Source organism: Pinus tabuliformis, chromosome 6 (assembly GCF_031772625.1).
Source record: "Pinus tabuliformis cultivar Carrire ecotype Pingquan chromosome 6, CPIR1, whole genome shotgun sequence".
Classification (NCBI taxonomy): Eukaryota; Viridiplantae; Streptophyta; class Pinopsida; order Pinales; family Pinaceae; genus Pinus; species Pinus tabuliformis.
In genome coordinates this window covers 1,194,837,544-1,194,860,738 of record NC_142292.1, presented here as the reverse complement: position 1 = coordinate 1,194,860,738, position 23,195 = coordinate 1,194,837,544, and the positions used below count along the sequence as shown (strand labels likewise).

General features: G+C 34.7%; 1 pseudogene; it reads right to left on the bottom strand.

Annotated features, from left to right (window-relative positions):
- Nucleotides 1-1,281: 1,281 nt before the first annotated feature.
- On the bottom strand, nucleotides 1,282-2,517 carry LOC149263030 (bifunctional D-cysteine desulfhydrase/1-aminocyclopropane-1-carboxylate deaminase, mitochondrial pseudogene; annotated as a pseudogene).
- Nucleotides 2,518-23,195: the final 20,678 nt, after the last annotated feature.

The window sequence follows — 23,195 nt, the reverse complement described above, 5'->3', positions numbered from 1 at the left end:
ACCATATATATTCTGAGCATTTAAACACAAGATGAATCTTGAGAAGAAAAAGTAATCTTTCTATTACTGTCAAAAGTCTTTTACATCAGTCAATATAAAAACTCTGTTTTTTGTATCAATCTCCAACCCACATTACATCAGAGTTTTCACTATATATAGGAAAACAAACTAAACTACTTTGAGTCTCCTCCTCCATCATGAGGGGAGCTCGATGACCTATCATTAACTACCCTTATCTATTTTTAAACAAACTCATTAAATACATAAAGTATTGAACTGTAATTACAAAGAGTCCTAATCACACTAAAACTCTGACTTCATCTCCTCGTATGCCTGATTCCTTTCTTGATCTTTGACAGCTGTCTTTTGTTGGTTAGGCTCAAGATGATTGAGCTACAGATGCAAGGAACGCTGACTTTGGATACCTGTAAGCGCTGATGGATCATTTATCATCAGGATCAAAACACCTATTTTTAAGGTCCCTGTCTCCTACCATCCTCCGAAAATGTAGCAGCATGTTCCCAACTCTTTAATAACTCAAAGTATGGAACGCTGCTACCAAACACCATGTCTCCAGATGAGCTGTAGGCTGTATTGATGTACAGGTGTCTCTCTTCTAACACTCCTGGTCAAACTGTTTATTCTGCATTGAAAACATCACCTACAGCAGTTTCGTAGCGCGCTACGAAACTGCTGTGTGATTTAAAAAAAAACACAGTCTTCCTCTAAACTCCTCACAAAATTTAATAGCTGCTGTTGCCATTCTTCAGTTTCACCTTTGCTATGCTGGGATTCAGAATCACATTCTCTGTATCCTTCATAAGGTTAGAGTGGGTTACCTTCTTTTCCTCATCAAAGATCACCTCAAGCTTAGGCCTAACATAATTATTGAGAACTTAAGCACACAAAATCGATGCCCTTTTTATATTTTTTATCTCTGTCTCATCCTCCTGACTGACCTTAACAAACTGTAGTCCCTCAACCAACTCAATTTCCTTAATCTGTAGCTCTTTTTCTAAGAAGCCATTAATACTCTTTGACATCTTCTGTGTCATCTTATCTTCTAAAATAGAAACCAACAACTGCCGCAAATCAGAGCATGTGCTTTGCTCTAATGATTCATGTGTTTTTAGAACCTTGCAGTGCAAGGCCTTTAACCTTTTTCTCTCTGTACCATCACGACAATGATTGCAAATTTGAGATGTTTCTGCAGAGTATCTCTGGATTCTGTGTCAGATGCATTTTCTAATTTTTCCTTCCAAAAAGGAAATAGATCACACTTTATGGAACAAACAGGGCACAAAAATTCACAATCAATGTTTCGCTCCTTCCCAGCGCTAACGGTGCTTCTTCATTTCTCACAAGTAAGACAAGAGCGATACTGCCAATTTGTGCATACTCCTCCTTGGACACAAGCTCTATGTTCGCACCAACCATCCGCTCCACAAGAAGATTTCCAGTCAAGCCAGGATCTTCATCGACTTGTGCCTTGGTAGTTCGTAATATGAGATAGCGGTCAAGATTCAAGTATCGAGCTGCCACTGCAGTAGCACGACAGTGGTTACTTTGAATGCCTCCTATTGTGATAACACAATCTACACCTTGCGCCTTTGCATCAGCGATTAAAAATTCTAGCTTCCGCACCTTGTTCCCACTAAGTTGCATACCTGATAAGTCATCATGCTTTATCTAGACTTCAATGTTTGATGGTAAGCCCGAAAGATTCCATCGATGAATTGGTATAGGGAGATGTCCGAGAGAATAGAAATGGGACGGAATCGGATGAAGCTCTGTCGCCCAAGAGGGAGGTGTGTATGAAACTTTGCTCAGAAAGGCTTCAGAACTGCCTTCTCCTTCCACTCGCTCTGCACGAAGCCCGTGAGCCATTGTTGTCTTCGCTCTGACGCTCTTGCCTTTCAACTGTAATTTACTGTAGCACCATGGAGATGTAAAACCAATCCAATGGCAGCCGCTGCTAAAGCCGAAATGTTTGCAATCGGGAGTCATCCTAATCCTATATGAAATTAACGACGCCGAACCCCTTTTCTGGCAAAGAAAAACAAATATCAACCAGGTGTCTATGTTCTCTGTCGGTGGAGGAACTAATGCACGAACAGCTGGTAATGTTTATCAAATCTCAACATCTCGTTTGGTTCCTTGTATTCGGTCAATACACAAAGATTAGAACATGAGGCGCATACTTAAATGCAAATACATTTCATTTGTCAAAAACTCATCACTGACACGAACATGATCCCACAACCATGAATTCCCAATGTACTTGGAGATGATATATGCACCACCACTTAGTCGATAACCAGCTTCATATATATTTGCTACTTTTCCAACATAATTAACCTGAGTTGGGATCAGAAGGACTTCATTGACTTGAGAAAAGCGATTGTCCCAGGAAAGGATCTTCAAGGTATTAGTCTCAGGGAGAGCACTGAGCAAATCTATGTTGCTACAAACGAGCTTAATGCACTTCTTCCTTGAAAACACTGTCACTGCTCTCATTTGTATTTCTGGAGGGAAGCAAAACTCTGTACAATAGGCATGCTAGGATTTGGGCCTCCACTGAAAACTCGAACAAATCCCCAATTTCGTAGCACGCTACGAAACCACCTAAACAGGTAGCGCTGCGAAACTGCTAAAAAAGAATTCATGCGCTGCGAAAACACCCTGTCTTTAAGCTAGGCTAAAAAATTTTGGCAACAGAATTTTCAGTGATAACAGATTCCCTCCCGAGCACCTTCCAGAATCTGTCCACAGTTCTTCCCAGTTTCAATACGGCCTCCGGTCACATCCGCGCAAACCTGTGTTTTATTAACAAATTGTTGTATTTTGCAGGTAATTAGCAGAAGACCAGAGCTTGGATAAACAATTTTGATACTAGTCATAAAACGTTTTTACTCCAAGACTCGGAAGGAAATATATTTAAAAACCTTAATTCAAAAGAAGAAAATAGTTATACACAGAATGGAGAAAGAAATCATTCACACAGAGACATTCGCTGTTAAAACAAAGGAACCAAACAAAGTATACAGTCAAAATACAAACAGATCAAACATACAGAAAGATGATCAATATCCATTACCATGTGTTGATACATATAAAAAACTAAATGATTTACTGTTGAAATACACATTAAAAAGTTAAAATGTATAGTAAAAGTAAAAACACAGTAAAGGATATTGATAGGTCATCAAAGTAAAAGTATATCACATGAAAGAGTATCAGTAAAAGTGTATCAGATTGAAAAATCAAAGTGAAGATAGATGAAAAAACAGAGCAGTCAAGGTAAACAATAAAAGTAAACATGGAGGCAGTAAGTGTTAAACAGAGATGATGACACTTTCACATGCAACAATGAAGTTTATCCAAAGTAAAGGTAAAAACAGTTAAAATAAAATTAAGGTTAAAAGATGAAATCAGAGTAGGAATGGTACATTTTCTAGAAATTTCTTGTTTAAGTCATAAGTTTTAAGAAACTATTGTGGCTAATCCAAGATGAATTTTGAAAAAATGGAGGAGGTTTCGGTTCCTAAACAAACAATCTACAAAAACCTATCTCACTTTTTACACAGGTATTAAACAAAGCAAGATAAATGCATATTTTCACAGCCTATTTTTCGGACTGTGCAAAGCCTGTTTTTGACTTCTTTTTGCAGAGAATATTGTGAACCTCTAGAGCTGAATTTTGGGAAACTGAAAGAGGTTTATCTCAATAATATATTTATCTACAAGAACCTATTTCATTGTTTACATATCTATCTCGGAATGAGATATACAAAGGTATCACTGGACCCTAATTTTGCATAATTTTTGGGGCAGAATGCACAAAGGGAGGAGGTAGTTAGTGACTTGGAAGCCTCATCATCAATTAAGAGTTGCTATCAAATTTGAATTTCTCTTCTTTGTCACAATCAATCCATAAATATAGTACCAAATAGATTCATTAGTTTTGAGTGTCCTTTATTTAAGTTCTATTAATGTAAAATAGTTTGAGATATTTATAAAACCAACCTTGATATTTTTTCAAGATCAGTTTAGAATTTGTATAAGTACTTCTTCATTTGAAGTATTTTGGGGTGGAATCTACTAGACATTTCTATAGACTTTTTGATTAGAATACCCAGAAGGCCATTGTATCATTTGTTGAGCCAACAAGCTGAATTGATGAATAAAGATCAGAGATTTCAAAGGATTCATGTGTTAAGCGAATTTTAGACAAGTATTCTCATGTGTTGTTGTCATTTGTCTCAAGTTATTCATAATATTTAATGTTTTTCCAAATATAAATGTTATAACTAGAATATTACTTGAGAACTTATTTAATTACACTCTGTCTTAACAGTTATGCATTTGAATGTTTTCTTCTGATATTTAAATTAAAGAATTCTTAATTTCTCTTTGGTTTAGATTGATTTCATGAATATCCAGGATAAAGGATTCTTAATTGCAATTTGATCTTGATTACCCTTTCCTTCCTCATTCATTATCCAGGTCTGAGAACCCTTAACTGCTCTCTCACCCCGAGTGAAACCTTTTCACACCTCTGTCTCAAAGATCTGAAAAAAAACTTTGTTATCTTGCCCTTTGATAGTTCCCTTTAGTGAGTTAATCCAATTTTTCTTCCTTATTGTTTGACTCCATAGCCCAATGGTCTAAAAGACATCATTTTATCCATCTGTCTAAGAAGATCCCACCACCCAATCTCAAATACAAATAAAAAACCTCTTGAAAATTTATAACTAGCCTAAAATCACATAACTAAAACAAAGTTAAATTATAAAGAGAGAGCCCTCTCTGAGCATCAAGAAGGCTAGGTCCTAATCTCCAAAAGTGGTTTGTAGTTACCTCGGTGATTTCTTTCTTTAACCTTGAGAAAATACTGAGTGATAATAGTTCCCATGTGATTTTCCATCTAGTATCAAAATTAATACACCAATTCCAACTTTTCACCATGAAAATAAGTTTTTTCCTTTGAGTTAGTAATACCATGTCCCTATACCATAATCAAACATTCCATAGGATTGAATTCCTTTTTATCTTCATCTCCATTTAATTTAGTTATTTTTTATCCATATTGGATCATTCTATTGGTTTTCATCCATCTCAATTATTTTAGAGTGGAAAAAGTGAAGGAATCAACTCAAATGACCATTTTTACTAGCGGTACCTAGTTTGGTGAATTAGGGTCTAAAATCTTTCAAGAGCCTTCTGAGGCATTAAATTACATTTTGGGGGGGTAAGACTTTTCCATTTTAGCGTGGCACATTTTTTCCCTATTCTACACGTAGGGACCTTTCTAACTGTGGAACGATTGCCTCAATAAAATTCCATATGCAACATTTATGCCAGTCGAAAGTTGACCTTCATGTTTTGACCACCATAATTTGAGAGGATGCCACATCAACTCCCATTACTCATGGAAAATTGACTAGCCACATGATCATGATGAAAAAAGAGTCTAGAAGGCTCAATATTATAACTCTAGTTAAGAGTTGACGAATTCAAACTTAACCACTAGTAGGCTATCGGTTGTGTTATAACCAAGCCACTAGGAAGAAAAGGGGTTCCATTATTTTTTAGTGCATTTTGTTCCATAAATGAGTAGAGTAGTCGAGAGGGATAGGGAGAGAGAACATTTAGAGGATTTGTTCACTGTAGTAGCCCACGGGTCACATCCCTTACTTATTTGTACTTGCATCCATTTTCTATTCAAAGAAAGAGAGCAAAGTGGCCTCACCTTCTCGCTGGGTTTTCCTTTGAAAGGGTTTCCCAGGATATATCTTGTGTCAATTATGGTTTGTGACTTTTTATTTCCCTATTCTCTATTTTCCGAGTAATCATAATTTGTATGTATACACAACAAATAATAATTAACAGATCCAAAAATCTAAGGAGAAATAAACCCTCATAGTGTATATTTCAGATTTTTGAATATATTTTCGTAGATCTATTATGACGAATTGTTCAGTGGGATATCAACGATAGTTCACAGATCGTATTTGTATCAGAGCAAGTTTATTTGGGCATATTGTGGAGATTTGCAGGGGATTTATACTGGCTAATGAAAATGTCATAAAACCCCAATCATGACTGATGAATCTGTGAATAACCCTTCTAATCTCACAGAGGAGAGGTTTTTACAACTGGAATCACAATTTGTAGATATAAACCATAATGTGAATATCCTCTTGGTCGACTTGACTAATAAGATCAAGTTATTCAATGGAGATGATGGTTCTAACAGAAAGGTCCAATTAGAGGGGAGATTAGGAGATTTGGAAGAAATCAAGAAGGAGTCAGAGAAAGAACGTGAAAAGGACCAACCCAGTTTAAGTGTTGTGAATCATTTGCAATCCCTTTTCAAAATATAAGAAAAAATTGATATCAAGCCATATCAAGGTGTGACTAATGCTTTGAAGCTAAATCTCTATTTTCAAAAATCAGAATTTTATTTTAGTGTCCATCATATAGATGAAGAATAGAAAAATCCATTTGCTCGACTGAAATTAAAAGGCCATGCCCTAACCTAGCAGTGAAGCCACATAGAGACCTTAAGGTTGGAGGGATATCCTCTAGTGACTAAGTGAGAGGATTTCAGAACTCTCATAAATTCATAATTTTACCCTATTAGGTATGTAGAGGACCAATGGATTTGATGGCATTACTTCAGGCAGAAGCAGGAGTAGAGTGTACAAGAGTACACAATAGAATTCATAAAGATCGCCATAAATCTAGGTATCTCCAAAAAGAACTCGTAAGTACTCCACAAGTATCCAGGGGGTTTACATAGCAATATGTGAAAACAAGTGATGTTGTTCATGATCAGATTAGTAGATGATGCTAGTTTACAAGAACAATACCTAGAGAACATAGGCTAGAAAAAAAGGAAATCAAGTGGGTTGAAGAAAAAAGAGCACCATGATGCTTCTAAGGAGGGGAATAAGAAGTGGAAAGGGGAAAATCTATAAATATTATAGCCACAACACATCAATGAAAATATCCTATCAACCATTACAACCATTGTAACATTTACGTTCATACAGAGGAGAAGTGCTAGAGTTGCACCTAGAACTTAACTCGAAGAACAAAAAGAAAAATAATAAGAAGAAGAATCTCCTAGCCATTGTTTTGAACAACCAGATTGAAAGTAACTCAAGCATGGATGAGAATATCATATGTACATCAATGTATAAGGAGGTGAATCTGAGTAGCTTTCAACAACATGAAGAGAAAAAAAAATACCAAACTCTTCCATAAAAAGATACAGGTTAAAAGGACCAAGATTGATGCTCTATTTGATTCAGGATCACAAGAAAATATCATTGCAACAACATTGGTAATAAATTTGGGATTGGAAGTTCATGATCATCCATTCCCATATCCATTATGATGGGTAAATATGGATGCAAAAACAAAGGTAACAAAATAGTGCAAATAATATTTACATTCAGTGCTAATTTTATTTGAAGTAGAACTAGAAGTAGTTCCCCTTGAACCTGAAGAAAAAAATAAATATGCTAAGAAGAAAAATATCATGGTCATGAATTTGAATATTTAATTCGAAAGAAACTCATATGTGGATGAGAATGTTGTCTAACATCAGTATAGAAGGGGGTGAATCTGAGTATATTTCAGCTACATGAAAAGAATGGAATGACCATACTCTTTTAGATAAATATACAGGTTAAGAAGACAAAAAATGATTCTCTATTTGATACAGGATCACATGTGAATTTCATAATAATAGATCTAGTCAAGAAACTTAGATTGGAGACTCATACCCATCCTAGCCCAAAACCATTTGGATGGGTCAATAAGGAGAAAAATATAACAATAACCAAATAGTGCATAATCAAATTTTCTATAATTTTTGACTTTTTTTGTGAAGTAGAATTGGATGTAGTTCCACTTGAAGTATATGGATTTTTATTTGGGAGTCCCTATATGTACATTTAAGATATTATCTTCAAGTGGAGATCCAACTAATATAGCTTCAGCAAGGATGAAAAGTCCTTCATCATTAATGCATGCAAGGGAAAGTGAAAGATCTCATTGATTAGTGCCAACAAGACCAAGAAGTTGATTACTTCTAGTAGAAGTATGTTTTGTTGTTTTTAAGAGAAAATCAATTTGTAGAAGATTCCACGACAACTAATTCATCCTTGGAGGTTTGTAATAAGGTGCATAAATAAAATCTATAAGAGTTGCTACAAGTGTATAAGGGTGTTTTCCAAGAGCCCAAAGGGAGACCACCCAAGAGGTAAGTGGAGCACAAGAATCAGTTATTACTAGACTCTCAGTTGCCAAACATTGGGTTGTATAGGTAGTTTGTTATAGAGGTAAATGACGTGAATAAATAGTTGCAACAAATACTAAAATAGATTGTCGTTCGACCAAGTACCTCACCATTTGGGTCACCCATCGTCATTGTGCCAAATAAGGATGGGAATTAAAAGATGTGTATTGATTACATGGCATTAAACAAAATCACACTCAAGAACAAGTATACCCATCCAAGATAGATGACCTTACTAGATCGATTTTAGTAAGCCAAATACTTCATGAAGATGGAATTAAAGTTAATATATCACCAAGTTTAGGTTAGAGAAGAAGATACCTAGAAGATTGCCTTCAAAACCAAGAAAGGTTTGTATGAGTGGTTAGTCATATTATTTGACCTATGAAACTAGCTATTTTTATAAGGTTAATGAATGATATATTGTGCCTTTTAATAGATTCAATTCTTGTTATTGATTTGGATCATATACTTGTGCACAGTTCTACCAAGGAGGAGCACATATCATATTTGATGTTGGTGCTAGAGACATTAAAGAAGCATCAACTATTGGAAAATCTCAAGATGTGTGAGTTTGCACAATAGTCTCTGATGTATTTGGGATATGTCATAGGAGGAGGAGAGCTGAAGATAGGACTTGCTGAGATGGAGGAAATCTTGAAGTGCCTACTACCTACAAATGTTTTTTGAGGTCAGGATATTTTTTTATTAGTACATTAGTTATGGAAATTCATAGTCTAGTTTTTAGTAGTAGTAGCACCACTCCATGCCATAATAATAAGTGGCAAGAGTTTTTATTGGGAAAGGATCAACAAAGGGCCTTTGAGGAGTTAAGTAAGAATATCATTTAAGAACTAATTCTAGCTTTAACAAAATGGTATAAACTCTTTAATGTTGAGACAACTGCGAGTATGCTATAGGAGCGGTCTTGATGGAGGGAGGAAGGCATGTATGTTATCTTTTTTAAGTATTTCATGGGGTGGTTCTCAACTACCCTATGCGAAACAAGGAGTTCTATGCCTTGGTGCAAGATGTGAAGCAGTGGAACCACCATATGATGGGAAAGGAGATAGTAATCCTCATTGATCACTAGCCACTACAATACCTGTAGGCCTAGAGTAAGCTACAACATTCTAGGAATTGCAAGCAGAATCATGAGGTTTCTATAACATTTACATTTAGTGATCAAGTATAGGAAGGGTAGAATAAATAAACTTTTCGATATATTTTTAAGGCCACCCACATCGAAGATCACAACTTTGGGAAATATGATGCAAATGGATCCTTTCACAAGGATGAGGACTTCGAGGAGGTGTTTCAACAATTATACAGAAAGCGTTGTGTGCAAAATGATGACAACAATATTTACTACCATCTCTAGAATGGGTTATTCTATAGGTTAGATAAGTTATGTGTTCCTAAAGGTGAGTGATTGTATTTGATCAAAGAAGATCACACCTCCATGGTTGCAAGGAACTTTGGGGTAGGGAAGAAAGTGGCCAACTTATAGAGATATGTGTACTGGCTCAAGATGCAAGACTATGTAGCTAGGGATATAAGAGAATGCTTAATCTGTTATACTAGAAAGCCTAGTAATAGGAAAGAGGGTATATGCCATCTATTTTCTATACCCACTTATCATTGGGAAACCATTTCCATGGAATTTGTAGGAGTTTTACCAACAACTAGGAAATGATGCAACTATATGTGATAGTTATTAGGTTAAAAAATATGTATGTTCCAATGCCTTGTAAAAATACCATCAAAATGAAAGAATTTGTGAAATTGTTCTTTGGATAGGTCTGGGTGCACTTTGGGATACCAAGGAGTATCATTTTAAAGGGGACACAAGATCCCTCAACACATTTAGGACTATGTTGTGGGAAAAGATGGACATGGAGTTGAAGAGGTATACAACATTCCATCCAAAGGCAGATGGGAAAACAAAAGTATGCAACAGGAATTTGGTCCAACTTTTGATGGTTTACAATCAGAAGCATTTGAAGACTTTGGATGGAAATGTAGTATATATACAACACTCTTATAGGAGAGAAATCCACATTTCTACTAATAAGAATTGATTTGAAACTTATTTTGGATATCTTCCACCTTCACCTTTTGATATTGCATATGGACAACAAGGAGTGAGGGAGGATATTACAGGGGATGCCTTAAGGGCATAAACAAGAGATGTTCCAAAAATCACAAGAAAAATATAAGGCCAGGCATGATCAACATAGAATAGAGAAGTCATTCAAGGTAGAAGACAAAGTATGGTTATAGTTGGACAAGGAGAGGTTATAGATTCCTGGTAAGAAAATCAAGTTTATGTAATATGGTCCCCTTGAGATATTGGAAAAGGTAGGAGATAATACCCATGGAATCAATCTAACCCATACATGCACATTTACCGATTGGTGAATGTCTATAATCTAAAACTCTATGAGTCTATGGATCAGGAATATGAACATATCCTACTTTATATTAAGGATTTGGCATCAAATTCTCAAGCACAATTGATAGGGGATACAATTTTTTAGAATAGCTCCAAGACTAAAGACATGGGTAACAGGACCTTTAGTAGATTGAGTTGAAAGGACAACTTCGAAGCAAGGCTAAATGGTACACCCAAGAGACGATGGAGGAAAAATTTCCTTACATCATTCAATAAAACTTATGGGGGCCAAAAGCCTTAAAAAATGGGGAGGTATGATCTATATTGGATCATTATATGATTTTTCATCCATATTGATGTTTTCATAGTGAAAATTTTGAAGGAATAAGCTCATGGGACCATTTTCACTTGTGGGTCCTAGTTTGGCGAATTAGGATCAAAAGCCTTCTAGAAGTTGTTTGAGGCATTAAGCAATATTTTTAGTGTTAAAAATTTTCCAATTAATTGAAACATTCATTAGAATTATTATACACATATATACCTTTCCAACAACATAAAAATTGCCTCAATTGCAATCTATATGCAAAGGTTATGCCACCCAAAAGTTAACCTTCCTATTTTGATCACCATGATTCAAGATGATTCCACATCGACCCCTATTATTCATGGAAAAGGATTCAGCCACGTGATCATGATGAAGAAGAATTTAGAATAGTTTGTATTGTAACTCTAGTTAAGAGTTGGAGTCAAACGTAACCACTAGTAAGCTATCAGTTTGTTATAACTTAGCCACTAGGAGGAAAAGGGGTTCCATTCTATTTGAGTGCATTTTGTTCCATAGATGATAAAAATAGTTGAGAGCGGATAGAGAGAGAAAATAGAGAGGGTTTTTTCATTGTAGCATCCCACAGGTCACATGCGTCACTCTTTTATACACACACCCATTTCCATTCAGAGAAATAGAGAATAGAACAACTTCACCTTTCAGCTAGGCTTTCTCCCATGAGGGTTTCCCATATCATATATTGTGTTATTATGGTCGCAAGTGACTGTATTTATTTATATTCTCTATTTTATTCAGTTTGCATATTGCATGCATGCAAACAATAACTTAACAAACTTAGAATTCTGGAAAATAACACGCATAATATAGGTTTTATATTTTAAATATAATTTTATTTGATATGTTGTGATGAACTTCCCATTGGAATATCCATGGTAGTTTACGAATCATGAGTGAAGGATCTTATGTATGGATTAGTCCATGAAATATAAACAAACATAATTGTAATTGATGGTGTTGTTTAATCTTGTAAAAAACTACATTTTTTCCTTCTAATTGTTAAAATCTTAAAGACAAAGGAATGAATACATGGGTAATTATTTATCTAATGATAAAAGTTTTCTTCCATCCATTAAAATCACTTGGTTATTACAATGGAGAGGAAACACTTTTTAGTACCACTCTCAACTAGAGAGTCTCCACTAACTTAAGAAAAAGTCATTTGTATCATATGAGAATTACAGTTGATACATACATAGGCCTTGATCCAATTAGAAATTGGTGGTCACCCACTTATTCCACTAACTCAACATGGTTGTTCATTTTGATAGTTTCTTTTTATATATATTATTATACCTAGAGTATGCCCTAAAACTACCTATGCTTGGCTAACAGCTTGTCTTCCTTGGAGGTAAGGAAATAGGTTAATGACCCAAGAACCAAGGATATGGCAAGAGTGAAAAATTCCCACTTACATAACACCAGCATGTAATTCCATGTGGCATGGTTTTCCTTGAATAAAGATGATCATTCATCTTGCATTCGGGATAACAACTATCAATGGTTGTCAATGGTTGTCCTTAGTGGCGATTTGACAACTAAGTTATGATAGTTTTCCCACCATAAAATTTTCATTTATCTTACTTTTCTGTGTTAAAATTCCAAACCTTAAGGAAACACATGCTGCAAGGTACCTTAATAACCTACATTGGTCATTGCTAGATTAATAGTGGTCGATAGTAAACACAAATCCTATATTATTTCTTTGACAAGAAATAATAAATTGAGATATGAAGTGGATAAATTAATTTCTTGCTCAAGTGCAAGGATTTGCATAGATTTTGGTGGGTAGTAACTACATGTAAGTCTACACGTTTATAATTTTACTCCTACATATTTACAATTTTACTCCTACATAAGTGCAAAGGAAAACATAAACAATTGTGGGAAGTAAATCGTGGTAATTACATTTATTTACATCATATTCCTATCCATTTTTATGGGATTTTATTAAATATGGTGGGAAGTAAGTGATGGTAAATATGGTATTTATTTGAGTATGAGTTATTTTCAAGGATTTTATTTTTGGATACAAAGCTTAAGAATAAAAAATCACTACTCAAATATCTAAAAATCATGCATAAATATGTTATTTATTTGAGTATGAGATACTTTCAAGGATTTTATTTTTGGATACAAAACTTAAGAATAAAGAATCACTACTCAAATATCTAAAAATCATGCATAAATATTGGAACCATATCCATAAATTATGACATAAATTATTGTGCAAATGATGATATATGCCCTTCAAATTATGGTCCAATCAAATATTTGAAAAATAGTTCTTTTAATATATTAAAAAATAAATATTATTTTTCATATTTATTTTACGTTGTATCGGTCAATGCATTGCTAAATAATAAATTTTGATTACAAACTTTACAATGTAATTTGAAGAAGAACTTTATAAATTTCAACTACATGAGAAATCATTTCTCAAGGAAACCAATATATATTGTGTCACTCATCCATTAATGGGTGGGGAAATATATGGCACCCATTGGATAATGTACTTTCTTAAATCCAACGAGTGGTATATGTTTCCTGAAAAATCAATGGATCAATGGCACAATATATATTGGTAGCCATTTCTCAGACAATAGTATTTTGGACACGTGTTTTTCAAAAATACATAAAAATTGGCCAAGCAACCATGTATTCTCTGAGTAATCATGTAATCTGAAGAACTTATTCATTCCAAACAACCATGCTTCTGCACCTTGTGACTTCTTCATTTCTTCGTCAAATATAAGTGGTTTTTCTTTCTTGAACTCATCTGGTAAATATCCCCTATCACTCCTCCTGTAAGGATGATAATGATGATGACCATGGTATCTGTCTAAACCATAACTAGAGTAAATCCCATGTCCACTGCCTCAACTATCAGGTGTATCCAATAACCTGGTATCTCTAACCATGTCATCTTTATCTGACCTATTACCACCATGAGACCTACTACCATAGGCTCCATTAGTACTGTCCTCTTGTCCATGACTGATCCTAAGCAGTTCCTGTCTCTGCAAGTCTAAAAAATTCTGAAGGATAACTGCATTAACCTCTGCTTGTTCTCTTGTGCCTTAGCAAGTCTCTCTTGTGACTGAATGATTATGTAATTATCTACTTTACAACTCCTTATCTATACCTTCAAACTTCTCAAAGTTTCTACTATGTCAAGAGAGTACCCACCACCATGTTGCTCATCTGATCTATCGGGATAATCTTGTGAGATGTAATGCACCATTTTTCTAGTCATATTTTTTCTTCTTCTTCCAGTAAGTATATCATGTCAACTAAACTAAAACATAAACATAACCAACATACCTAAATATAGTTTAGGGGAGGATATATCGTCTGCAAGATTAACCAAATTAAAACAATACATGTATAAACATAATCATAGTATTATATAAACATCGTCCCAATCATCATCCCGGTTACCATGCATGATTTCACAACTATAAAACCAACTAGACACAATGAATGCACAAAAACATATAGACACTGACATGCATAACCAATGCATATACAACCGACATGCATTCATGACAAACACATCATGCCCATCCAGTGCAAGGGTTGAACCATGCTCTAATACCATTCTGTGGTATCATATATCACCCAAAGAGAATGGAAACCAAACACCACCCAAAGAGAACAAAACCCGCTCTGATACCACTCTGTAACACCCTCCTCCCACACTTACCCAAGCTTACCCATCCACCAAGTATAGTTAAGGAAGTGAAATCAACAAAACAAGACCAAACTGACCTTCCTCAGGAGCTATAGGAACCCCCAAGGGACAACCAACCACTCCAAGTTCCCAACCCCTAAGTGAACTTGCTTTTTAAAATGCGATAACCTCCATTTTCTCCCATGCAAATCCCTCCAAGCGACTGCAATCATCTAGTCGCTCCCATAACAAGGCCTCCATGTGACTGCAGTATTTTTCAGGCACTTCTGTGCCAGCAAACCAGAAATTTGAGTCACTTTTTAAGGGCCATGAGTCACGCCTATTCCCACAACTTGATGAAATTAGAAATGATAAATAACAAGAATACAAGGCTTCTAATGCAAAAACTTGAACAAGGACCTGACCTAATTCACCCTAACCATGATCAGTATTTCATCAAACACATCATGAACATGTAATGTACAATTCATAAAAACACATATGAACATAGGGACCTCATACTTATCTAAGAATCAAGAAGGTCTGATGCCCTCTCACATTAGATGCATTATCATCTATTGGGTCATTTATTCATTAAAATTCCATCTACAAACCAAAGCATGATGAGATCCATAACTCAAGACTCTCATTAAACCATACTTGTAACCAGCATATAACCAAATAAATAACAATAATAGAACAACCATCATAGCCACATAATAACAAGTACATTTACACATGGAACACAAGAGGAAAATAACTCTTATTAACATATGAAAATCCAACCAAGTCAGGGACTTCCACGTACCACCCAACCATAGATTGGGCTGAAAAAATATTTCTTTCATCCAATCACCCCTGCACCATATTCCAAGCATGAATGTTGGATCTTATGGAATAACCAATCAAAACCAAATCAAGGCTTCCAAAGTCCAAAACTCTTCAACCCTCAACTAGTGATTCCACCTCATGGCGAACATCACTAAACATCGTTAGATCGGTCTCTACTAAAGTTGTCCAGGGCTCTAGATTGTTCGTTCCAACCCAACTTCCAAGAATAGTAACTCAACCCATAATTGCCAATGGGATCCAGAGCATTTTTGCAACCAAGGCTTCCAAGACTAGTAAATCAACCCACTAAGGGCTCTAGAATGTTTTTCCAACCAAGGTTTTTGGGACTAGTAACTCAACCCAAGTTGTTACAAGGCTTCTAGAGAATTTGTCCAACCAAGGTTCCAAGAACTAATAACTCAACCCACAACCATAAAGAACATGAGAACCAACCAGAAAACAAAGATAAAACCCACAACACTATGGCTATCCAGGAAATGGAAAGGCTAGGCAAAACAACTATCAATCTGAATGACAAATCATAACCAAGAAACCACATGCATGTGCCATGCATGTGAAAACTAGCAAGAAAATCATACATGCAACTCAGTATCTGCAAGAAAAACCCATTGTAGCTACTGATCTCGCTATCCTCTTGCACTTTCCTGCTTCTACTTTGCCTTCTTGCTCCAAATCCCAAGTATGCCACACTCCTCCAAGAGTGCTCCAAGAAACTCTAAGTGTCCAAGAGTATGAGAGAGAGAGAATAAATGAGAGTGCCTAATACTGAACTGAAAAAGCCATGAACTGATCCTTATAGGCCTTTTTATTATTGAGGCCTTTTCTTCATTTCCCATTATTTTCCTCCTCGCATGCAACCTGTGACCTTTCACCTTTTTCTTATCTCATTTTCCATTATTTTCATAAGTAAAATGCTAATAAATGCCTCATGTCTTTTCAAAGTCTTTGCCATTTTCTTTGCCAATTTCCATAGCCATTAATTAATCACCAATGATCCCCATCACTATGTTTTTGCCAACATTCAACTTGGAATACATGTCCCATGACCTTGGTTGTTATTTTTCCTTTATTAACTTTATTACATGTTTTTAACCTAGGGCCGTTACACACATAATCTAACTAATACACAAAGTAGCCTTTCTCAACTCATTTTTCAGGTGAATTTTAACTAAAATTTGGTCGAATATTTTTAAAACTTTGACTTTAGATTGTTTAATTTGTAGAATTTCAGTGCCCCATGGGTTGTTTAGTGTATTGAATCCATTTATGCATTCATAATTGTATTTTAAAGAACAAAAAATCACAATCTTGCTTGAAATTGTATCACTCGATTCTGGTGAAAAAAGTCATTTCATCTATAAATTAAACTACGTTGTGACATGGTGTTCCATTTAAGTAAAATATCCCATTGGGATGGTTAACATTAATGCCAAGTATCAGGAATTGCGATTATGGTAATTGAAGGTCCGTCAATGTGACCAGATTTAAAATAAAAAGAAGGAAGAAGTGTTACTTGGTGGTTCATTAAATATATAAGTGTAATTAACTCGATGATTTATCATATATTTTCCAAGTGGCTTGTTGATGGGAATGATACTTGACATATTTAAGTGGAGCTCATGATTACTATAGAAAAATATATAAAAATGTACGAGTGATTGTAAATTTGATTGGAGTAATTTGAAACTCTAAACAAAAACAAAGTTTACTTTACCAAGAAGGGATATTCTATTAGGGCGGGGAGACTACTCCTTCAGCCCTTATCACATGGGGTTAAATATTTTCTTTGTGATATTTGAAACTAGGGAGAAAGATAACATCCCATTGTATCAACAACTTAGTCGTCCCCTAAGAAAAGAAATTAATTAAAAATCATTTACTTAGCGAGAAGAGAGAATCTATTAGGGTGGGGAGTCTACTCCTTGAGCCATCATTACAAAGGGTTAAATATTTTTCTGTAACATTTGAAACAAGGGAAAATATAACATCCCATTATATCAACCACTTAGTAATCCCTTAAAAAAGAAAATTAATTAAAAATCATAAACAACATTGCATCGAAGGGATATAAAGATAAACAACCCATTAAACATTGACTAATACTTATTCTAGTTTTGAATAGTTTCGACTCCTCATTCAATTGTTTGACAAAAGCCATGAATGAATTGAGAAAAGGAGGAAAGGCCCTGCCATGGCTCCTAGGAGCACTTCTTGATTCCACCTCCCATAGATAAAGGCCCAATGGAGCAATCAATAGCACAATAAACTCTTGCTAGAGGATCCTATACTTGATATGCTACTAGCTAACTTGTTGGCTTTGGTTGTTTAGTGTAGCATGGATGGCTTGGGTGATAATCCTAGTGAAGGTAGTAGCAAAATGATTCATAGGTACAAAGAGTAGTTTCAACAATTAACTTGGTAGTGAAGGCAAAGTCAAATGAAAATAATAATGGGAATTCAACCTGAATACAAACTTTGAACTTTTTAAATTAATAAAAAGATGAATTAATAATTTTATTAATACAAAAATTTAAGTTATACATATAATTTATTTTACATATCAGCAAAAAAAATATTCTTTGATAATTTAGATATAATAAAAATAAATTTAAATTGCTTCTAATTTAATTTATATATTATTAAACAAATATTATTCAACCAATTAAATTTTAATAAAATTAATTTAATTAAAAATTTGTAAAAAAAATAATTATTTCACTTTGAACCCTCAAGTATAGTTCATCTTTAGCTAAAGAAAATTAATGTAATGGATATGGAAAAGAAAGTTAAAGAAAATAACTATTCATCTTAATTTTGAATCTATAAAGCACTCAAGGGATCAAATTTCTCCAGATGCAAACTTTACAAAATTTGAGGAAAGCTTTGCATGTTGAGAGATTTGATTCCTCTCCACTCTCGATAAATTTGGAATTAAACTAGTTCTATGTTATTTTTTAACAAGGCACTAATAAAATGTTTTGATTATATGAATTTTTTTATTTTATTTTCACTTGTTCCTTGGGATAAGCGGTGGTAAAGACTTGAAGAGATAATGGTTCCTCTCGAGTTGAGGGTTGTTGTGATTCGGCTATACAAGAATGTTATCACCAAGCTCAAGACCATTGAGGGTTGGTCTAAATAAATTAAATGCAATATCAGCATTAAGCGAGATTGTCACCTACTGCATACCCCTTTTGGAATTTACATCTATAAGCTAGAAGAGTGTTTGGAAGATGTGAGATGCAATGGCCCGAAGCTCAATAGTATGATAATTAATATTCTCCTTTATGCTGGAAATATTGTTCTTCTAGCTAGAAGCCATGAGGATCTCGACAAGCATCTTAAAATTCTCCATGATTATTGCTCTCAGATGGGTATAATTGTTAATACCAACAAGACTAAAGTCATGATAATTAAATCCAAAAAGATCAACCATGATAATTTCATCTATGATAACAATTACTTGGAGAAGGTTTCTTCATAAAAATATTTAAGTATTGACATTCATCATCAACTCAACTAGAATTACAGAAATGGGAAAAATATTATTGGAGGTTGAAAATTTATTATGAATTTAAAAACAATTGTAAGTTGGTCGATCTTTAGGTTTGGATTAAAAAAGGCTCCTCTTTGAGACTCTTGTCACCCCTGTTATTTTATATGGTTGTGAGGTTTGGGGTTGCAGTATATCTAAAGAATCATGGAGGAAGATTGAGCTCATCCAAAAACAATATATAACCTACAACCTCAAGGTTAAAGGAAATACTCCTTATCCTATTACCTTGATTGAAGCTATCCTTTCCCCCACTGAAAGCAACGGCTATGTTTATGTATTGAATGTATGAGAATAAAATTTATGACATGGACGCCATGAGGTTCCCAAAAATTGCTTTTAACCCTAGCCGTAATCCTGACCTCCTGCTCAAGCGAGGATGGCACAAGGATGCCCAATATTGACTCGACCATTGGGGGATAAAGGAGGATATCATGTTTGAGAATAAGGATAATATTAAAAATACTATTACTTCCAAATTTAAGGATAATTTGTGGGATAATAAGGAGCTAAAGGAGAAAAGGAAGCTAAAGTATTTTAAGTAGGTGTCAACCCCACTCTTGCTAATCATAGTTATCTTTTTGTCTTGATCAATGCTAAGAAGAAAATGAACATTGTGAAAATAAGAACCAATTCTCATGAACTCCGAAGTGAAATTGGGTGTTGGTATATGTAGAAATTTGAATAATATAACACTTATTCACAGAGATTATCCTGATTATACACTATTTGCGGAATGCATGCATAATACATAACCTCCTCTACCATTGATCATCAATTTGTGGAATTAAAAAAAATCGCATGTGCACATTGAAACATCAATCACACATATCAACACAGTATGTAATGGGGAAAGCATACAACTGAAACCCCCAACTATCTGTATATTATAATGATAGAGAACATGTAACAATACATAGTACAATACTCCTCACAAGTACTCAGTACTATCTCCACTTGCTACACACAAAACTAGCTCAGATCTGAACAAGTCACGGGTTCAAATCTCCTCCACTGTTTTCCTGCCTCTACTGTGCAATCCAAGTTGAGAATAGATCCGATCCAAATTCGAATTCCCTTGGCTTGTACTGTGCAATCCTCATTGGCAATCTCAATCAATGATTGTGCAAATCTCATGCACAGCTATAGTCACAACTAATAGTAGTCTCACCCTTTCACCCACCTCTAACACTTGTCTCCACTGAACTGTCCATGCACTGAGTTAAATGATGTATTCTTTAGTTGATTTATGAGTTAATAATTAGTGAATTAATTAATAATTAATTCACATCACTCATTACTAGTGTATTTGGCAGTTAGACTAAATACAACTAGTTCAACTAAGTCAAACTGAACACAACTCCATCAACTCCTCAATCAACTCCACCAAACTCAATGACTTGAGTTCTAACTGAAGTCCATCATGCAATAGCTCAACTAACCCATATGAAAAGCGTATTTCCTTCTAGCAGTTGCATGCGCCACATCCGTAGCTCGAACTGAAGTGATGCAAGAGGATAAGATAATGTTTATAGTCCAAATATTATTAAGAGCTAATAATATTCGACTGTTCTATTTTTTGACTGGCAATCTAAAAATAGACTCCACCCATATGTCTAAAAATAGAGGTCCATCTATTTTTACCAACATGACCAATCATCCATAAATAGCATCTTGCAACTCATAGACCATGATCCATATGTCTAAAAGTAGACATAGTCTAAAAATAGACTTTGCGCCAAAAATAGCCTGCGGGCCCACTTAGTGAAAGCGACTTCTTTTCACTAAGCTCCATCATCTTGTTGCATTTTCAACAGTATATTCCCAAAACACCTTGGGATGAAATAATTTGTCATCTTTGTGATACTACGAGAGTTGAACATGAAAATAAATTTCTCTTGGATTTTTCGCCTCTTACTCACATTCGTTATCATTTCCAAAACATTTTCCACACTACCAACTTTCTTGACTTGTTAAGTCATTAGAATTATAGTGACCTATGGACACTTGTTTTCTTTCTTTTTTATCATAGAAATAAAATATTACAGTCTCAATTAATCTCTTACTTTCTTAAGTTTAGATAGACTACATTGGTTTTAGTGGATGTTAATCATCATTATCATCATCATATATAGTTGAAGCTGAAATATTTTATTTGTGATTCAAATTCTCTTCATGTTAATACCATCCCCTCATATTTGGAAGTAGAAACCATATATCCATAGGATATTGAATTTGTTTTGTTCTTAATTATTTTAAAAATGTTATATATATATATATAGAGAGAGAGAGAGAGATACTTTTATTGGCAATATATTTTATAATATTACATGTAAACTCCTTAAACATTAAAAGAATTACATTATATGAATTAGAAAAAACTTATTAATAAAGTAAGAACTCTCTTGCTCTTTCGCATATATATATATATATATATATATATATATATATTGAAATATTATCATGCATATTAAGATATTTGATTCATAATCTATAATTTTGTTTTTAATGAATATTTTTTAAATATTATGTATCTTACATCTTTCTTTTACAAATAGTGAAAATGTAAGATAATTTTTAAATTAAATTATTTTATTTTTTTATATATAAAATTGATATAAAAATAGATTATTTATATAGACACTAAAATATATATTTTTTTGTTAATAATTTTTTTATATTAAATATCACTTTTGAATTGAGTATAAACCCATCCTCTAATAAAAATAATTACACAGAAGGTGTTCTCTATGGAGTTGGTTGGGCAAACAGTGTTCATCCCAGCTCTGCATTTTCGTCCTCCTTCCTCGTCTTAAAATCTGACTCTGCATACAAATGTCAAGGAATTCACTGTCTCCAGGAACTTGCTGTCTCCAGATTAAGCCCTGCGATGGCAAGCTCTCTGACGTAATTTTGTAGCACCTGTATCTAGCAGTCGAGAAAGTAGGCCGGATTCAGAGCAGATTCTCTCTACCAGGCTCCCATGAATTCTCACATCAATGTAGTCTCGTCATGGCCAGGTTTCTCTCACAGGCGCTAGCAAACGCTGAAAAAGATCAGTTATAGGTCGTTCTAGAGTTGCTCGAAGTGGTGCCTTGGTATTTCAATAAATATTTTTGGTTGGATTCCTTAGGATTGGAGGCCATCGCTAGATTCTCTATAGACCTGACAAGGAAAGAGATCATGGATTCAGACAACAAACATGTGTAAAAGCTAGCATTCTAATTATTTTTATACAGAGCAGTCAAGGTTCGTATGACGATTCAACCATCTGCACGGTTTTTTTGGACTCCTGCCTCAAAATTGCCCACGGATCGAGTCCGCAGACATGGAGATAATAAGTGCGTGTTTGATGGATCACTAGATTGTGCCAACTGTGAGCAACAATTTTGTGATGGCCTCATCGCCGGACGAGGCCGAGGCACCCTATTCGACCCCGAGAAGCACACCTTCAAAGATGAAAGGGAAGGAAGAGTATAGGGAAGGTAGCGACGATGTTGTCAAATTGGCATGGAGAATCCAGGAGTCGGCCAGGCAGGTCGGCGTAGCCCGAATTACTTGGCCCTGACTTATGACTTCAGTGACATAGTGGCGGAAATGAAACATCATAAATAGCACGTGGTTGGCGGCCCTTCAGCTAATAAAAATTTCAATTGCAATTTAGCATGCAGATTATTTTGCTTATGTAACTTATTAAACGACGCAATTGCAGTTTAGCATGCACAAAATTTTACTTCTCTACATTTAGGGAAAGTTTATTCCCAAATGATGTCCAATTTTTTCCTTGGCTATCATTGGAATAGTACTTCTGTCACTCACATGTCAGACATTTCTCTCTATACAATAAAAGGAATGACATTGTGATAAACCATTTAAAAAGAATTTTACCAAGGTACCCCTATTATTGGGTCAGCTAAGTAAACTGGTGGGTAAAGGGTGTTTGCTTTGCTGATGTTTCTCTTTCCTTGTTTATAAGAAGAATATAATGTGGTTGTTCTGATTTGTGTTTCCGTATATGTGTGGGGAGTTTGTTTCCTGGTGCAAGTTTGAGAGTCCTTGTACTTTAGT